Genomic DNA, 18,532 nt, shown 5'->3' with positions numbered 1-18,532 from the left:
TGCTTAATTCTTCTAAAGAGTGCCTCATTTACCTACATCTATTTTTATTTTTTTAACTAAACAACATCAGCAAACAAGGAATTGGAAACACAGATGGACCCGAATCTCCATATGGCAGTTATTTTTTTAAGAGTGATCTTTTTGTTTGTATAAATACAGGACTGAATGTGAACAACTCCTGACATAACTGTTCTCCAAACCTCAATGTTCTCAGTATCTCTTATGAAAATCAGTGACAGTCTAATTTTCATCTCCTGGGCTACCAATTGTATGAACTTCATTTTGGAATTCACATTTGAAGTGAATCAAGACGTTTTGTACTAGAGAAGACCAACACTGAGTGCTTTAAAGGCCCAAAGCAGGGAAATAAGAGAGCATGTCTACCAGTAAAGATTGGGGCAGCTATTCTGGGAAACAGGTACCTAAAATGATTTAAATTATTTGATGCAAATTTTATGCACTTTGTCAGACCATTCCAGTGTTTAGCTGAGGCTTGATTCCAGAGTGGAATACATTTTATGGCATGGCATGGTGGTGGATCGTGGCCCAGCCAGTGAACCATCTCTGCAGGACACTGTAAAGAGCAAATGGTAATCACTCATGAATGTGGAGAGAAATGCTGGTTTAGCTGTTGAGCTCGAGGAAGCAGCATCACTGGAAAAAGCAGCATTTGAAAAGCTGCTATTTTCCATTAGATATGTCGTTTCAAGGACAAATAGCCTAATTACACTCCAAAGCCTCTGACACCTCTGCAGGAGCTTAGGCTTTTTGTTTCTTCTCCCTTTCCCCAAGCCAGCCCTGTAATTATGTCAAAAGCAGCCACCTTTGCGCTTTCTGCACCACCTATTTTCAAAGGCATTCTCCTGACTCACACAATAGTGTGGGTTTTTTCTAGAAAACTTATTTTTTACTGTATCCTTAACGTTTTGGGTAATACATGCATATGAACTTATTTTTAGGAAAAAAAAGTTCCCTTTGTTTCAAATGAGTAACCAACTCATGTATATATAGGTTTTTATACATTTGTCTATGGTTACTGTAGGTGGAGTCTTTCACCAAATGAGCAAAAACCTTTAATAGGTGTTTGCCATAAACCAACACCCTTCCACCATCCCCCCCTTTAAAAAAAAAAAAGGGATAATATGTAGACTTTCTTGAAAGAAGTAATTTCATTCTGGTCTTTTGCCTAACAGTAATGTATTTCTAGAATCCTGTTGAAAAAGATTGTAATCACAAAAGGAGTAATTTTTCAGGGTATTCTCTTGTGGTATTCTGTAGGATCTGGAAGGGATGAAATCCTTCTCAGAGTAAAATAAGGCTCCTTTGCTCAGAGCCCCTCTATGTTGGAAGAAGACGTAGTCACTTGTTCAAACAGGATGGTAATGTCTCAGACACTGACAGTAGATGTGCTATGGTATGTGAGAAAGAATATGATTATAGAGACAAAAATGGAATGAGGGATTTTGTGTTTTTAAGGATGATGTGGAAACTGCCTGTTTAAATTTTTGTTTCGTCAGTGTTGTGATGATTTTTTTTTTAAAATTTCAATATCTTGTAGTTACTACCAGTTGTGGTTTCTGCTACACATCTTGCAGCATCTTTATTGCTTCCTCTTCATCACTCAAAAAAAAGTTTTTAGTAAATTGCAAATTTCTGAAGCTTACCCATCTGAAGTCAAATATGCTGTGGTTATTGAGGCCAATAACTTGACACATTAAAACTATCAGGCTTATTGCTTATGTCTAATGTGCAGGTAGTGTCTAATTTGCAAACCGTGGTGGAGATTGTGTCATGCTGCCCTTGGTGCCTCCTCAGGACACTGGTGACAATAGGAGGGTGCTCTCTGGGCACATAATGTACCTATGCGTGCTTCTTCGCTATGCATCATCCAGTATTCCCTTAGTATAGTGCACAGTGTGGGAGAACTTCCTGTGGTGATTGTTGGCTTGTGATAGAGCTGTTAAGTAAATTAAAAAAAAAAAAAGAAAAAAACAACGGTGCGTGAGAGTTGTAACTATAGAATTTTTTTCTCACTGCAAATAAACATGTTCAGACTTTCATGAATGTATATATGTATGCAGGAATGATACAGAGACCAAGATGAAAACCTTCACCTCAAAAAAATAAGAACACCCAGGCAAAACAGGCTAATGGAGAAAGGAGAGTGGTATACGTAGACAGAATACAGTCGGGGGCAACCAATAGCTTAGGGCCCAGCCACAGCCAGTGACTTCACTTTGCCTGTAGTTAGGAGTTCCAGGTCATACAGGACTGTGTTTGGCTCTGGGTGTGGTAAAACCTATGGAATATTCATACCACTGGCAGAAAAGCTGCAGTGAGTTCCTTTGTGTTCTTTTTAACCAATGAAATTGATGTACTGAAGGAAATGCTTTGCTTTTCAAAGATGGGTATTTGAGCAAGATAGAATGTCACCATAATATAAGGAAAGGCATTGGGATTGTTCAACCTGGAGAAGGCTTTAGGGAGACCTAATTGCAGCCTTCCAGGACCTAAAGGGAGCCTACAAAAAAGATGGAGAGAGACTTCTTACGAGAACGGGTAGTGACAGGACTAGAGGGAATGGATTTAAACTGAAAGGGAGTAGGTTTAGCTTGGATATTAGGAAGAACTTCTTTACTGTGAGAGTGGTGAGGCAGTGGCATGGATTGTTCAGAGAAGCTGTGGCTGCCCCAACCGTAGCAGTGTTCAAGGCCTGGTTGAATGGGGTTTTGAGCAACTTAGTCTAGTAGAAGGTGTCCTTGCTCAGGTCAGGGGGTTTGGAACTAGATTATCTTTGAGGACCCTTCCAATGCAAAGCATCATATGATTCTGTGATAATATTTCTGACTAGATCTTGTCCCAGCCTAAATCTCATGGAAGTCTAGTCTCATGGAAGTGTAGAGTGCACTTTCTTTGCTGTTTCATGTCGCAAGAGTCACTACATCCTGTAGACATATGCAGAAGAAGTGTCATCTACTTGACTTTTCAACTTGAGGACATCAGAAGTCATCACCAACTCTACTTGATTCTATGAACTCAAAATACAATAGTTCCTCTGTGCAATGAGACTTTTTAGAAATGAGATTTGGGACATTCTAGTAGTGGGCACAACATATTGTTAATGGGGAAATCTCTAGCAGGTCTTTGGGCTCCTAGGGTACTCCAGGAGTTGTGTTACTTGTTCATGCAAGCAATAGCTGTGTTCAATAGCTGTGAAGGAGTTGTGTTGTGATTTTTTTTTTTTTTAATCTTTTTATCCCCCTTCCAAGCATGAAACTTAATTGAATTTCAAGGATTTAGATGGTTTTTTTAGGGTGATGGGCATTTATGCTTTTGTATAGCAGCTAATGTAAACAAAAGAGCAGATCTGCACTGCTGTTACTACCTTCTCTCTGTGCTGCCTGGCTGCCTGATGCTGCAGATGTCTGAGCTGCTGCTGGTGAGTGCTACAGGAGGTTATTCAGCTTCCCTTTGCAGTCTGCTCTATTCCCTGATTCTCCAGGAGATACCATAGCTGTGGCTGCAGATTAGATTTTTCTCTCCCTCCCCCTGCGAGACCTCTGTGTGCTTTGACGTCATGTGTGCTCCTTTCAGTTGCCATAGCAGCCCCATTCCCCAAGCTCTGCCTGTCTCCTCTGGTAGGTTCCACAATGGTACAGCCAGCATCACGCTGCACAATGGTTTCCAGGCAGTGAAAGAGCGTGATTCAGCAAGCCACTCTTCCCCCCCTTCCCCTTTTATTTCATTATTATCAGACATTTTGCCTCCCCTTTTTCTGTTCTGTTCTACCCTGTCCCCCAGGCTTTTATTCAGTTCTTTAAAGGAAAACAGTGATTTACCTTGGAACCAGCTGCCCATCTTTTTTTTTTTTCTTTTTTTCTTTTTAATTTAATTTTATTATCATCATTATTTTATTGAATTTTTTTCCTATTATTATAAATAGCACGGTTTTTCCTCAGCACTGTTTGGAATGTGATTTAAAAATACCACCTAAAGTCGCAGTTTGGGGAAGAGGTTTCTGAGGAGGAGAATAGCTCGCAAGCAAGGAATGGTAGGTGTTGACGCTAATATTCTTTGACTAATTGCTTTTTCAGGGTGGGGTGATGAATATTGATTGCTGTTTAAAACAAAACCAAAAAACAACAAAACCCAAAACAAAACAGGGGAGAGGGGGAGAGAGACATAGGTTAATGAAGTAAATTGCTAACTGAAGCAAGAATGCTGCACCTGTCCATTTTGTGGCCAGAGAAGCATCATTTTCCTGTGTTCGGGTGTGTATGATCTGTAATGTTTGGGCACTGTAGGTGACCGGCGGTCGTGGGAGCAGGGCAGGGGGGTACATCATGGATGGGAGTGCGATAGCGCTTTACCAGCTGGCTCATGTAAACAGTAGTGTTTTACTCAGTCTCATCACCTCTAATGCTGCTTGGGGGCTTTGGGGGGAAGGAGGTGTCTTGGCTTGCAATTGAGTAGAAATGAGTACGTTATGTAGGTTATGTGGTCCATACAGAGCCGTATAAAATTTGGACGTGTGAAAATAAAGAGAGGATAAGCAACTAGGAGATTCAGAGGGCAGACGTCTTGGCCTTTTGCAGAGTGGATGAATAGAAGAAAAAAAAAAGTCTGTGTGGGGAGAAGTGAGTGTTAGACAAATCTTGTCGGATGTGGGGGTGGGGGTTGTTTTTAAGAAAGTGGCCTTTAATCATCACTCTTACACATTACTTGGGTGCAAGTGAATAACTTGGCCCATTGGGTTTTACAGAACCAACATGAGCTTTCAGGAGAAGTGTTTACAGCAAGCTACCAGCCAGTTATTTTACAAAAGAGAATTAACCATCTGTAGATACTGCAGTGAAATCAATGTTGCTTTGCAGGGAAATCCTCTGACAGCAAAGCTACTTCTACAGGAAGAAATGTTGGTTTTGTGTTTGTTTTGTTTTGTTTTGTTTTGTTTTTACAGCAGAGAGACATTATTAAAAATAATACAAATTTTGACTTGGATAATTAAGTGTTAGAGCATTGTTTAATAAGCTGGAGGTGTTTCCAGTGAACCATGATGGGCATGTTTCACAGCAGTCGTGTACAGGGTGATTGTAAGCTTGTGTACATGGGCTCTTTTTGCTGCATAGCTTCATGATATCCTCGATGCAACCTTCCCCTCCTCTGATGTGTTCACTGTGAGTTTTGCCAGAGACTTTTTTAGAGACAGAGGAATCTGCAATCAGCTTGCTGTAGGACACAGAGCTTGTCCTGCAAGCTCAGCTACAGAAAAAGAGAACAGGATGGTGTAGGTACTGCACAGGGCTGTTTGTCTTTGCTCACATGTAACGTGTCTTTGGTCCCCATGCCTTCGGAAAAGTGGAGTGCACCAAACCTCTCATATTTTAACCCTCTTTCAAAACAGTGCTGGGTAGTCATTGGTCAGGAGTACTCTGGAGTAATATTTTTTTCTGTGGTCCTCCTGCTGTGTGCTCTCTTCCTGCTAAGAAAGGTGCCATAGAAATACCTTTTCAATTGGTTCAGCTAATGACTTTGTCTTACAGGGATGCAGATGTGAATGACAATGATTTGACCTCAGCCATTAAACAATATTCTTTTTCCCTGACTCTCAGTAAACTGCACTCTTGTGCATTGCTCTCTTCTGCTGCTTCAGAACATGCATAATATGTCAGGGTCCTGTTGTAATTATGGTTTTGTTGAAGAGTTATAGGATTATCCTAAATAGGATAAGGACAGAAATCACTTACCACGAAAAATAAGTTACCTTCAGCTGCCTGTCTGTCTGCTTGGAAAATGTCCTTCTCATTGTTAAAAAGCTCCTTCAGTGCACATACACATTTTTATGAGCAGACCTTGGGATGAGTGTTTTCTTGCAGGTTTGGAGTTTCCTCCCCACTCCCCCATCGCCCAGTCAGTGGCTGGAATGTTTGCAGCCCTTTTTTAGAGGTTTAACAGTACTGGATCAATATGCCATCAAGCAGTGTTACAATGCTGTGATCTGGCTTGTGAAAGCAAAGAGAGCTATCAAAATTTCACTGCTATGGTATTGGACAGTGTCATAAAGTTCACTTGTTGTTTGCAGTCCATTGCAAAACTCATCCAATTTAAGGAGGAGCTAAAGGAGGCCCAAAGGAGGATGATTTTAGCATTGCTATTGCAGACGACATTATAGTTTTGTTAAGACTTGGAAAACAGAAAAGCTGCATTTAGGGAAATGTCTCCAGCTTTAAAATCGGTAACCTCTTAAACTGTTGTTCAGTAGAAACTACCCATTCATTAGACAATTAGCTCATTAGACAATTCCAAATTACAGAAAATATTGTTGATAAATTTTCACAGCTTGCTGATAAATTTTCAAATTAAAGTAAGGTGGCTTTTGTTTGTTTGTTTTTATGTCAAGTGTCTATAGCCCATAGCCCCTCCCATTCCACTGATTACATTTTGAGCTTATAATAGCACTACGAGAAATGATGTCCTAAAAGCCTGGTGATTGCGGTATTACCACATTTGCTGCTCTGTTATGTCATCAGGAGTAAAGGAGGGAGACTTCCCTGTCTCACCCTGTATTATTGGACAATAATACTGAATATAGATATATCCTGGCTCTCAGTGCTCATAGTCTGCTACCCTTATCTGTGATTCTTGCACACTTATGGTTTTAAAGGCTACTTGCAAGAAAAATGAGCCCTCATGAAAGGGCAGCAGTTAAAATTTAAAAATGCTGCACTTGCTGTGATTTTTTTTCTTTTTCCCCTTCTGGCAGCACCATCTGTAGAGGCAGAAAGAAAAAACCTTTCACAGAAACAAAATCCGTTATACTCGATTAACTGTCTAAAAGTGATGGTCTAAAACAGAAAACAATATACAATTTTAATTAACACCTGAAATACCAGGTATTAGGGCAATGTTACCTATTATTTGTGATAATGACATTAGAGACAAAAAGCAGTACAGGGAATGGGACAGAATTTCACATTCCCCTGTCCACTACTTGCAAAAGTTACATGGCTGTCCTTGAGTTGCTATACTGTGTTTTAGCCTGATAGCTGTAGCTTTGTTAGCAAGCTTTAGAATCTGTCTCTTGTTAGAAGAGAAGAACAGGAAATTCAGGTCCCAGTACTTTCCAGTCTTATTTGTTTGCTATAAAGTGAGATTTTCTTTTAAAGAATTTGGTGTATGAATTCAATAGTGGTGGTGGTGGTGTGTTCTCCTTGGCTTCATCTCTACAGAAGGGATGTGAGGTCATGAAAAAAGCTGGAGGTTCAGAACAGACTTCCAGTCAAGTCAGTAGCTACTTCACCGGATCCTACACTAAGAGGTCAGTAACCCAGGAAATTAGGAACTGCAATTTGACATGGGTTTTCAGGAAGCCTGAGTTCACTGAACCCAGTTCAGTGAAGTATAGTGGGGCCTCTCTTGTTAGGCAGCAATTTTCTCGTGAGGATTTTTAATTTTCTATTCTTGGTACAAAGTTTTAGTTTTCTTCTGAGATGTTTGAAAACATGTTGTGGTTCAGGGGAAAGAAAATGTTGCCCAAACCTTCCACTTAACAGTAATCTCTCAATTTTCTTCAGTGGTGAGACACCAGAGCACTGTGTGTTTGATTGTTCTACCTCTTATTCACTATCTTAATACCACAGCATTTGCTTTTTACCACATTTCTTGAGGTTGTCTCTCATGCACTTTGGCAGTAGAACTTCTTTTGTGACGTTTTGTTGTTTAAGAGGATGCTAGTTTGAAAAATAGCAGTAACTCTCAGGCCTTTTCTTATGCCTGTATGTATCCATATCACAGTTTTTAAAGCTGTTAATAATGCTACAAGTCAAATTTAATTTCCATTCCCAGGTACCAGTGACAGATGTACCTATCTCAACTTCTTATAGGTAAAGTTTTTGCTCTTCCTTATTCCAAAGAAAAATTTGAAGATCTGACCTGAGAAAGATAGTATAGACACAAAAATAATTATTTTAGAACAGTTTTATGACTTTTTTTATCACTATCTGTTGCAATTTGAACAGACTTGAATATGTGCTCTTGAGAACTAGGACCTTGATTTTTTTTTTTTTTTCCATTTTTTTGGTGGTAGAGGAATAACCGTGACTCATCTCCCCCATCTAAACAGCATTTTGTTCTGCGTTATTTTCTGTGGTACAGATACTGCCAGAACTGGATGCACTATGGCATAATCAGAGGAAAATCTTAAGTCTTTGTCATATGGTGTGCAGATACTGATATTCTGGATTACTTTAGTTTTCTGAAATTTTCTATCAGATTTGAAAAATAAATCCCAAATATTTCTTTCTCTTTTTTTTTGTTCTTAGGGCTAGTATTAGAAACCTGTACCAACAGCAGGCCAGACTCAAATATCAGCAATGGCAATCCATGCATGAAGTTGATGCCTTTGAACTATTTCCTGTACATGAGAGATAGCACATGCTGTGGTGAGTCAACAATGTATTATTTTATTAAATGATACTCCTTGACAAGAAAAAAAGCCAAATATCAAAAAAATGCTTAATGCCAAAGTGCATGCTGATTTTTTTTTTTCTCCTTTTTCTTTTTTTGGTGGGGGATGGAGGGAAGGAACATTATTGTTACAATTTCTTGTAATTTTTAGTGCACATTAGCATACTACTGTCATCTTATAATGAGTTTTTCAAGTGTATAATTTTAGCATTGTATAATTATCAGATGGAGCACATCAGGAATGTGGTTTCAGTGTAAGTTTTAATATAGCAAAATAATTTTTAAAAGATCCTACATATGCAGTGTTCTGAGGGCTATTTAAAATAGTAAAATCTGTTTTACTACTGTAAAAGCCACTATTTTACACCAATTTTTCTAACTAATGTTTTGTACCTCTTTGATTTGGCATGGGGGAAAGGAAAAGTTGGTTTGTGTCTCTGAGATGACTGAAGAAGATTGTGATCAATCCTCACAGAGTTTTTAGATGTATATCTCTTTATTCTTGGATAGAGAAAATAAAGTGCGAGAATAGTGATGAAAAGCAAGTGGTCTTTATAAAAATACTCTGTAGTTTAAACTATCTTAAGTCTGCTAATAATTTCAATACATATTTCTTACATAATAAGTCATGTTGATTCTGATAATTTCTTTAAGGTGGTTTTCGTATACGTTTGGGAGATGAGGAATTTTTAGATTTCTCATGTAATCTCAATAGAATTATTGTGAAACTTTGTTACCCTTGAAGACAACCAATTTTCTGCTCCAAACAGGCTTATATTAATTTTTTTTCCACCCCTAATACTTATCTATATGTGTGTCGGTGCAGCCACCACAACCAGCATAAACTGAGAGTCAATGGCTTTAAAAAGAAGCCAGGGATTCAGGTCTGTAGACTTCAAGCAGGTCTTATGTGATTAACCTTTAACAATGGCCAAATCTTACTTCTGGTGCTGTTACACCAATAAGGTATGGATCCAAGTCACTGGAATTGTTGTTACTGTTCTGTAAGGAAGTAGAACAGTTACTTGCAGATGAGGCAGAGATGGAAACACGTAGTACACACTGACTGGTGGGCAGCAGTGGCACAAGGCTAATGTAACAGTGATTAAATGAGTGCTTTGGGGCCATGCGATTTTCATCCTTGGTGAAGCTGCTAAAAAGAATTAAACAGGTGTCAGTTAAATCTATTTTACTCTGCTTTGAAGTGAGGTGAATGGCAGAAAGCAGTGCCTAATAGTTCACTGAGAGAACTTGCGTTCTTGTTGCAATCTAAAGGGTTTCCCAAGGGGAGAAGCCATACGTTGGACATTTGTGGCATGAAGAGTCCCACTCTGGATGCTCACATCCTTTACTTGTAGACATCCAGTGGAAGCAATTTATTTTAGCATTTATATAGAACCTAAAATCTCTCTGTATTGCTACTACAATATATTTAATTTATATTTTAAGGCCTGTTGTCCAAAGGTAATTCTTGCTAGCAAAACAACCTTCGTCTTGGTTAAATGTGTGGACTTTGAAAACTGTGACACTAAACCTTTCATATGTGAATGGACCTGGGTGACTTTTGAATTCATGATGAAGCATAAACAATATGAATTTTTTTTATTAATGTTCTTTTTTAAATTAGTGTATTTAGGAGCATATAGAGAACCTGCTAGCTGTAGATAGTGAAAGTTTTAAATAAGCTAGCAACAGCAAAGTTTATATGATTTATGATAGTTGATAGAGTTGTACAAATAAAGGATTTTGTTCACGTGTCTGTAACGAACAGTAGCTAAACAGACGTTGCATGAAATTTTTGTGTTGTTGTGTACATGTTAATACAATTAGCTGATAGTCATGGCAGTCCAGTTCCCTTCTCCATTAACATTATTAAAATGGTTGTATATGTAGAAAAATGACTTTTAAGAAGCTGAGCTTCTTAATCCCCACTCTTGACAATTTTACATTTCCTAGTGCTAATTTTGCAATACAGTGATGCTCCTGTCTACAAGCAGTGTGACTTGATCATTTATCCCTCAAATCACGAAGACATCTTTGTCTTAATATTGCAGCTACTGATATTTCTATGTGGTATTTCAAGCATGCACCAAGGGCCCTGTTTAGTGGACTTTGAGTTCACTGCACATCTAAGTCACCTCCTCCAGCTTTGTGCTTCCCAATTTAGATTTCAGGATGGCTAATCAGTACAAATAGCAGGTTTTCAGAAACAGTGTATGAAACAAAAATATTCAGATATGTCACAGGGAGAGAGTTGCTTGAGAAGTTTTCCTCCTAGCTGACAAAAATAGCTGACTACTAGGCAAAAATAGTTAAACATGTTTAACAGAAATTAAGGACTTCAAGGTCTTGTTCTGAAGCTACAGCTCCAAAAAAAGTATCTGTAGGTGTCTTCAGGCACATAATACAGTCCACTAGCACTTATTTTAAAGCTTTGTATGAATTAGGGATGCAGTCTGTAAATATGTGTGAAGCAAGTGCATTTTGAAATTTGGGGCCTTGATGTGCAAATGCTTATGCTTTCTGTGTGAGCCCTCTGCAGTTAATATCAGTTATTAAGGCAGACACTTTGAGCATGTGACTGCATTTTGAATTCAACCATTTCTGCCGATGAGAATTCAAACTTTGCAACTGTGCAACTTGTATGTGAAATCAGATACCGCATCTAAAACTTACCATATAACAATCAAAGTTAAATTAACTGTTAAAGAACTTGTAAAAATGGTCAGGGAAAGTAGCATTTGGAGAACAGAAGTCCTTATCAATATTCATCACAGAAAAGAGAGATAGGGAAAAAACTTGGCATATTTTGATTAACATAAAAACAAGGTTAATGCTGTGGGCAATTGGAGATTTGTGAAGCTGACTTAGTAATTTTGGTAGAAATCATGTGAGAGAAAGGCTTTGATGTAGTTAGGGAAATAAGTAAAGTACTGGGATAAAGGAATTTTTGGTTTTTTTAAAGCACTTGAAGGAACATTTGAGGATATTTTTATTTATTTTTCTAGTGTTTTGGCTTCGTATCTTGCTATTACAGTTGCATTTTTTTTAAAGATTGTGTTGGCTTCTCTTATGTTCATCACTGTGCAAGTGTTAAAGTGCACAAAGAGAAATTCAGAACTCCATCTAACCAAGTAAATGTAAAACATAAAAGAGCTCCAGTGAGATTAGTACAGTTATGCCTGTAACTATACTTTTATCAGACTTGTATCAGAGGAGCTCAATTTTCTCTGAGAAACTTGTGTTCAGCTCCTCTGCCTAATAGACAAACGCTATTTATATTAAATTTCCAGAATAATATAAATGTAAAAACTTATTATCTGTTACTGATGATGGTGATGGAATGTGCAACACATCTCCCCTTCAAGAACTGTTGCCTTAGGGTATTTCCAAAAGCTATTTGTCATATGATCAATACAAACAAAGGTCAGAAATGACCTCTAATAGTCAACACTTCAACTATTCACCTTCTCTACTTTTCAAGGAGGTTGGATTTTATCCAGAAAGTGCTGAGATCTTCACTTTGAATTACAGTAGAACCTTTTTGCAGTGGAACCCCTGGATCACCTTTTATTTTAATAAATGTCACTGGAAATGCCCATAAAGAGAATTTTTCAGCCTTTGCATTTTTTTTCTTGTTGTTGATTATCTTTTTTTTCTTTTATTTGGCTTTTTTTTTCGTCTCCTAAGGATATTGATTTGCAGAATGTTTTCACTCCCTTTTAAATTCAGATAACATTGTGGGGTTTTATGCTATTAGTTCTTATTCTGATTCATACTCCCTCTCTCTTCATCCTCGGTTTGTCTTTACTGATTCCCGCAGTACTTTAATGAAATTATATTCAAATATAGCACTGTCAACTCTTGCAATATTTGGGATTTTAATGCCTTAGGCTAAATGTCATATATATATGAGAAACTATGAGCTTTCTTTTAATAAAATGTAGGCTTTTTCTTCATATTCCAGGGAAAAGTGAAGCTTGGATGCTTCAAAAATGCACAACCCTTCCAGTAAGATTATTCCCTGGTGACATGTTGGAATATTGGAATCATATGATGTGGTTCTTAGACACTGGGGACTGATAGTCTTTAAAAAAATATATATATATTTTTAAGTTAGTTGGAAACTGAAGGTATACTGTCTTTCTGAATGCTTTTAAAGACATGGACATAGCTTGTGTTGTACCTATGTCTATATTCCTCCAGTAACCTAAACGGGCCTTGGAAAAGTCAAGCTATTTGCGCATTTAAAAAGAGAGGATGAAATTAATCTAAAATATTCAAGTGCGGTGTCTGTCTTTGGGGGATCTCCAGTTGTTTAGTTTCACTTTGAAATACTGATGGATGAAATGCTTTTATTCTGCCACATGTCAGTCTGTGCTTGTTGAAAAGGAGTGGACTTAATTTACGACCTTAATGCTTCCTTGTGTCAGGTTGACCTGTGAACATATCACATGAAATATTTTGTATCTGCTGTATTTTTTGAGTTGCTGATGGAAAAACTATCTCTGTACCACTACCACCTGCTAGTCTAGTTCAGTATTAGGCAGTCTCCCCTCCCAGTCTTACGGAAAATATCTAGGACTATTGCTGTAGAATATGGGAGTAGAATGTCAAATAAATATCTTCCAAACCTCTGAGCATTTTTTTCAGTGTGATTCTTATGAGTTCTATTGAAATAATTTGAATAGCCTGCAGAAGAATAAATGGAAATGCCAAATCAATAACAGAAGACACAGAGAATGATGCCAGCGGAAAGGTGGAAAAGAGACTAAGACAGCAGTAAATTCAACTGCATTAATGGGTATGGCATATGAACCCATATTACGTAAAGTGGTGGGAAATATTTTGTTACCACAGGGTGAAAGATTTTGCCTACGTCCTCTTCTAGACTTGTTAGGGGGGTATATCTCTCTGCCTGTTTCTTTGTGTACTGTTCTTATCCAAAGTCTCTTTCCTTCTCACAACCTGTCAACAGGAGCAGAAACCTGAATATACTGTGTAACACTGTCAGCTTTTCCTCTGCTCCCCTTTCCCCTCTGCTGTTGTGTGTGTTGGAAAGAGCAGGGAGCACTGACTGCAAGTGAAGAGTATGACTCTCCTAGAAAGAAGCATCTACAGTACTAGCAAACATCAGCCATTACTTTCATGCTCCCGGCACTAGGGTGTAGGTCAAGCTGGCTTAAGATAGCAGTATGCTAACTACTGTACAGGCATTAGGTTAGCTGCAAGCTCCTGGGCAGTCATTTTCCAACCATAAAAAAGGGGTAAAACAAGTAAAACATGCACAGAGTTATGGATGCAATGCAGCCAGTATAATGTTAATGTCGTTTTCCTTCTCTCTTAACTACTGCGTGTTAGAGTGGAGTGTGGCAGACAAGTGAAAGGACAAAGGACAATATGCATGGTGAGTTATCCAGAGGTCATTTAAACTCACTGTACATCCACAGCCTCATCTACAACCCCCTAATATCCTTGCTGCGTTGGATGCAGATGGCTTGCGGTGGCACGTTGGCAAGGAGAGAGGGAACATTGTAGGCCTGGTGCAGTACTTGGGTATTCTTAATGTGCTCGAATTCCTGACAGGATTAATGAGAGCAATTCACTTGTAACGAGTTTGAGGAGATGTAGTTACTAAATAGGCATTCTTGAGCTGTTGGTTGTTGAATAACTCTGGCTTGGTTTTATAAAAATTGGAGTTGTTGAGGTTTACAGTTTTAATCACTTCAAAGAACAGTATGAATGTAAGAACAGACATTAGTCTCACATGAAAATCCATCTAGCAAAGGCTTCTGTCCTCAGTGGCCATCAGCTAAATATTTGGAGAAGTGAGAACAGTCATTAATGTTTCTCTTACTGTGTCTTGTTGTATTCTGGAAGCAGTACTTTTGGGTCAGAAATTGTTTATTTGTGTTAAAAATTTTGCTTTCTAATTGGGCATTTTCTGCACAGTATGTGTTTTATGAGCTCTTTTCTAGGTGTTCAGTATGAAGATCAAGTTCTGGCTGCATTAGAAATACTGAGCTTTGGTTTTTAAAAGTGGTACTGGGCGTAGATTTAGTCCTATTCTGGGAAAAATTTTCTTCTTATGTGAACCCTTTGTAAAACTGCAGAGGCTTTGAAAGTACTAGGAAGGCATAATAGCATCCTGACAAAAAGTTCTGATTCCTAGCAGATATGAAGTCATTGCTAGAGTAATATTTATACAGCAGGTTCTGGAGTAATTTGTTGTGTTTGTAGCTCTGTCCCAAGTTAGTTTGTGTAGACCAATGCAGCATGTGTAGAATCATAGAATGGTTTGGGTTGAAGGGACATTTGAAGGTCACCTAGTCCAACACCCTGCCACAGACAGGGCCTTCTTTCACTATTAATAGGGAGACTTTCTAATGTGCTTCCTTACTGCCTTTGTTTAAAGTTCTAACTGCAGTTGGGTATCTAGTTAGTAGGGTTACTTTGCTTGGAGCAGCAGTATGTATGGTGCACTGAGCAGATGCCAGTTTTGTTGGTTCTGGCCTGTCATTGCTGCATGAAAGGAGAGAAGAATGGGAGGATTTTCTTGATTTATAAGCTGTTAGGAATTAAATAGAGCACAAAAGAGAGAGCAGGGTGGAATTAATTACTCTGTGTTTTATGGGGTTTTTCTTGGTTGCACATCAGAACCAGGTGACATAATGACCCAAGATCATATCCAAATGTGGAGCCCCTGGTGGTCCAGTGGTAAAGGCGCCGCGCTGTCACCGCGGAGACCCGGGTTCGACTCCCGGTCAGGGCCACTCCCGGGTAGGTGGGGCTCGTTAGCCCTTAAAGGCAACCCACCTACGTCCTAAGGACCTCGCTGCCACCGTCCAAGCTCGCTTGGCCCCGGCAGATGAACCTTAGGATTAAAGGGTGGGCTCAGTTCCGCGCACACTGTGTCTCACCTAAAAAATCCAATGCGCAGGCTGGAAGGTGGAAAAGACCTTCCCCAGATCTTCGCTCGCGAAGACTGGCCATTATATCCAAATGTTCCTATTCTGTATTTTCAAAGCAATGTTTTCTCTGAACCTGAGTGGTTACTCTTATTTGTGCGTTTTCACCATTTCACTTCACTGCTTCATGCCTAGTTCAAGTACTGTATATGTAATTTACCACCAAGAATTCAGAGATGGTATTTAAAAATTGCCTCCTATTCTTATGCAGGAACATAAAGAGCAAGTAAAAAAGGAAATTACATTTTAATGCTGTTTTTCTTGAAACAAAAAATCCTCTGAGCTGTTCTGAAAATTATCTGCATGGCTTAATTGTGAATCATAATGCTACTTAAATACCTGCATTAATTTTATGTTAGATTTCAGTCGTCAGCATGTAGATAGATGGTTTTGTGACATTATGAATGCTTGATTTGCTGTTGTACTTAAAATTAATTTTTTTATCTGTCAAACTGTGTAAAGACAATCTGGTAGATGTCTTCCATGACAGAACAATGTCAAAAATACCCACATGGTTGTACAAAGAGCACTGATCCACAAACCCTTTCATCAACACAGCATTTTGAAGGTGGTATATATTCTTCAGTCTAAGAAAACTGTAATGCAATCCTCTGCTTTTCTTTTGGGGATTTGCAAAAATGAAGACAAGGATATCTGCTTGGGTTTGGCTTTGCTAGGTAGCTGTGGCAGTTGTTAGTTGAGGTTACATATGTGGCCATCAACACACATGTGAAGCAATATTGTCAAAACAGAAGTATTCAAAAGCCTTGAGTGAAACCTTCAGACTTTTGAAGCTCTTTTATTTTCAGTTTGTGAACTTGCAGGCTACTTTGGATATCATTGTGAATGTTTTCTCTGAAAATCAAAAGGACATAATAAAAAAACTCATAGGCTCCAGGAAACGGATCAGCTAATAGGAAAATTACAGCAAAGGTTTTGGTGTCAACAGTGGTGGGATAAATTTTACAGCAAATATCATTGGAAATAATGCTGTTTTGCACGGATCAACTGCCCATCTCCCTTACCAGGCAGAATCTGTCCTGGGAAGTAATTCTTACTTTAAAAAAAAAATAATAGCCAAGACCTCCCCCCAGGTTAAACCCCAAGGGTTAAAATTATAAAATGAAATATAGCTCTTTAAGCTTAAATTGCAAACAAAGTCAACAAAGCCATACTGTTTATTTAGAGCAGCAAGAAATGGGGTGATGTGGTGAAACAGCTTTATGACACATTGTATTGTATCTTGAGAGTTGGCTGTTGGAATAAAAATTTGCTCACGGTCAATTTTGATGCATGTTTCCCTGAACCTTTTTCCACCTGATAATTGGTAGACTTGACTAGTTGACTCAAGAGTTTGTTCATCTGAATGGGCTGGACAATGGATAGTCCATACCAACTAATCAATGAAGCAGAACTTAGTGGGGTTGTGGAAACAGTACAGGTAAAGAAAATCTAGGTGTGCCTCTATTTTTATAATTCTGAGGACATCAGAATTACCTCAATTCTCATTAGTTCTTTGGTTTTTTTTGTAAATTAATGAAAGAAAAATTAGAACTTGGCTCAAATTTAGAATGGTATCAGGAATATGTTCTTTTTCACACCAGATTCTGGTGATGCTGATGACATAAAGCCACACATTCCTCTCTTTTTCTTTCTTTTCCAAATTTGTTTTGCATTTGCGACGAATATTTCATATTGTTCCGTGTAACTGTAATACTCTCATCAGAGCTAGTATGTTAAAATTTTTCTTAAGGGCTGAGGTAGTATAGAGGACCAAGCCCTCTTCTTCATGGCTTCAAAGTTTCAGTAACTGGAGAGAACTGCAAAGAAGAGAACTATATATAATGAAGTTAGGCTTTAGTGGCTTTGAAAATTATAGTTGAGTCATCATATCCAAGATTTCAGAGTAAATGTGTTGTCAAGTGCATTTGAGTTCCTAATCCTTGTACAAGTATTATTATGTTTTTCTTGACACTGAAAGGCTACTTTTGGACTAAGGATTAATTTTTACACAACTGGTAAGAGATCAGAATAGATCAAAGCAGACTTTTGAGCTGGTTCGAGCTAGAATTGCTTGGGTGTTTTCAAATAAGCAGTGTTGAATTGTGGCAGGAGAGAACATGATCCACTGCTGAAGGTCGATGCTCCTTTAACTAATAGGGTGAAGACAATATGGGCATCTTTAAAACAACAAAAAATATTATGCATAAAATATCATGCATTAAATGACTTCCTAGAGACCCTAGGGCACATAAATAGTAGTCCATCATACGTTACAATGATTATTATTGCTTTTTAAATATAAAAGAGAGAACAACGTTTAGTATATTCTAAATATTTTGTTAGGATTTGACTGTCAGCACCGAAGTCCACACTGGAATGGAAGTGGTTATCCCTAAAATAAATTTGACCTCTGTCATGGTTTTACCCACCAGCCAGCCCCTGGGGCTGAGGATGGTTTTGTCCAGGTGGATTTCCAGACAAAAAGCCAATCAAAACTCTCAGTAACGCCTTTGCTAATTACATATTTAAGAAAACAGAAGAGAATTTTGGTGGGGCAGTTGAAATTAGTAGCAGTAGCCATGTAGAAGCAGTGGCAGGCCCCAGGTGGGGGCCAGGCCTCCCTCCTCCCCCGGCCCTGGGCCGGGTGCAGGTGTGGCACTGAAGCCCCCCTTCTCTCATGTAAGAGGGTAAAGGAAAAAAACTTTAAAAGACTGACTGCTTGGACAAAAAACCGCTGCAGAAGAAATTACAGCAGAGAGATAAAAAAGTGTTCAAGGCCAAAGCTGGCAGCCAGAGGAGAGAGGAGAGAAGTTTGAAGGGGGGAGCTGTTTCTTCCCCCCCCTTTCGCTCTCTCCCTTCAGCAGGGAAAGGACTGAAAAATAAATCCCTTCTGCCTTTGGAAGATTGTTGGGGTGAGGAGACACTCATGCTGCTCGTGGAAGAGCCTACACTGGAGTAAGTTAATGCACAAGGAAGCCGAGACTTCATGAGGAGGATTGAAATGAAGCAGAGTCCTGTTGAAAATTTATGACCCTGAGAGGGATGAGGCTTACACTGGAGTGAGAACGGCTCGGGTAAGCTTGGGATCTCAGTGA

General features: G+C 38.7%; 1 protein-coding gene across 8 annotated transcripts in view; it reads left to right on the top strand.

Moving 5' to 3' along the window:
• The first annotated feature begins 3,627 nt into the window (after positions 1-3,627).
• The window catches only part of MAPK10 (mitogen-activated protein kinase 10), a 170,832-nt gene continuing 155,927 nt past the window's right edge, over positions 3,628-18,532 (top strand). For 3 of the 8 annotated variants that reach the window (XM_050327401.1, XM_050327396.1, XM_050327397.1), the window contains exons 1-2: positions 3,628-4,051; positions 8,322-8,441. The gene's annotated coding sequence lies outside the window, so the exon portion shown is untranslated. The remainder of the gene's footprint in view (positions 4,052-8,321; positions 8,442-18,532) is intronic. The other 5 variants (XM_050327405.1, XM_050327406.1, XM_050327403.1 and 2 more) reach the window with 2 other exon arrangements.

The sequence above is a fragment of the Myiozetetes cayanensis genome, unplaced genomic scaffold (assembly GCF_022539395.1).
Source record: "Myiozetetes cayanensis isolate MyiCay16 unplaced genomic scaffold, myiCay2020 scf33, whole genome shotgun sequence".
Lineage (NCBI taxonomy): Eukaryota > Metazoa > Chordata > Aves > Passeriformes > Tyrannidae > Myiozetetes > Myiozetetes cayanensis.
Note: the sequence above shows the minus strand (reverse complement) of the source record. Positions and strands in the feature narration are given on the sequence as shown.